Source organism: Ricinus communis, chromosome 8, assembly GCF_019578655.1.
Source record: "Ricinus communis isolate WT05 ecotype wild-type chromosome 8, ASM1957865v1, whole genome shotgun sequence".
In the NCBI taxonomy this organism is placed as follows: Eukaryota; Viridiplantae; Streptophyta; class Magnoliopsida; order Malpighiales; family Euphorbiaceae; genus Ricinus; species Ricinus communis.
The window spans coordinates 23259729-23261241 of record NC_063263.1 but is presented as its reverse complement, the minus strand read 5'-3'; the positions used below and the strand labels follow the sequence as shown (position 1 = coordinate 23261241).

The following is a 1513-nucleotide window of genomic DNA, read 5'->3' as shown; positions in this document are numbered from 1 at the left end:
ATCTATAATCGATAAGCTAGAAGAAGGATTTGAAGAATTGATTGAAATAATGGCTAACGACCAAAGACAAGTAGCAACTGAAAGATAAATGGCTATAAAGGATTATGCTCGACCTATAAATGGTAAAACTACTCATGCATAGTTCTAGGTGATGCATCTAGAAATTATGAACTTAAGAATATATGTTTTAATATACTTCATTTACTCTATGGTATGCTTAGTGAAGATGTATTGGCATTTATTAGAAAATTCTATGCTATAGTTCATACATTTCCATTATCTAGACTAAATGAGGACCAATTAAGGATGAGATATTTCTCTTACTCATTAAAGGAAAAAGCAAAGGCTTGGTTGATGACCTTGCCTCCTAATTTATTAAGAACTTGGAATGAAATTTATTGAAAATTTATGAGTAAATTTTACTCACATTAAAAGACTAAAGAGTTAAGGACTGAAATTTTCAACTTTTATCAAAAGGATACTGAATCTTTTCATGAAGCATGAGATCGCTTTAAGCTACTTTTATTGCAATGCCCACACCATAGATATCCACTTCCTGTAACTAACCAATCATTCTATGATGGTTTAATATAACAATACCAATGTATGGTTAATAATGCAGCTGGGGATGCTATCTTATAAAAAGCTGTTGATGAGGTTTATGATATCTTTGAGATGTTAGGAACCAATTCACAATAAAAGAGTATGATAATAAAAAAAAATATGAGCGAATGAAGTTGTGTCTAATAGTATATGGCTATGTAAATAGCTGAATTAACTAAACAAGTTAAAATACTTGCTTTAACTAAGAATGTACCAACAATAAAGTTTGTGGTATATATGGTGTTTATGTTTAGGATGCTAATGTTTGCTCGTCCTATGAGAGTTATGCAAGAAATTATTATGAACAAGTTAACTTGATGGAATCTTATTAGCTTAGACAACCTAAGAATAACCCATACTCTAACACCTATAATCCAGGTTGTAGGAACCATCTAAATATTTTCTAGAGAAATAATGACTAAAACCCCCATAGTTATTGAGAAACCAAAATCAACCCCAATATCAGAACTAAGAGCCTTAATAACCAAGAAGTCAAAACCTTCCATTCTAAAATCAAAGACAAGCTCCTAAAAGAAAATCAAGTTTAGAGGAAACACTCCAATTTTTTATGACAGCTACCTATAATAAAATGGAGAGGAATAAAAAAGAAAACTGATTTTATTGAAGCTTCAATGAAGCGATTGGAAACTCAAATTGGCAAAATACTGAAGCTGAACAAGAAAATAAGAAAGAAAAATTGCCAAGTCAACCTAAGTAAGCCAAAGCCATCACCATTCTAAAATATGGTGAGTTATTTAATAATAATGTAGAAACCTTGATTGAGAAAGATTCTTCTTATGCAAACACTAAAAAGGAAAAGTAGAGTCCAATCTTGGGCAAAAGAAAAAAGATAAAGAGGCATTTTTTAGACTTGAGTTCTATAAGATAGCTGAGTCTTATAAGCCTCCTA

The 1513-nt window shown here is 30.9% G+C and overlaps 1 non-coding gene across 1 annotated transcript; it reads right to left on the bottom strand.

Moving 5' to 3' along the window:
- Window positions 1-442: 442 nt before the first annotated feature.
- Window positions 443-547, bottom strand: LOC112534334. The gene has a single exon (XR_003078634.1). It is a non-coding gene; the product is annotated as a small nucleolar RNA R71 (small nucleolar RNA).
- Window positions 548-1513: the final 966 nt, after the last annotated feature.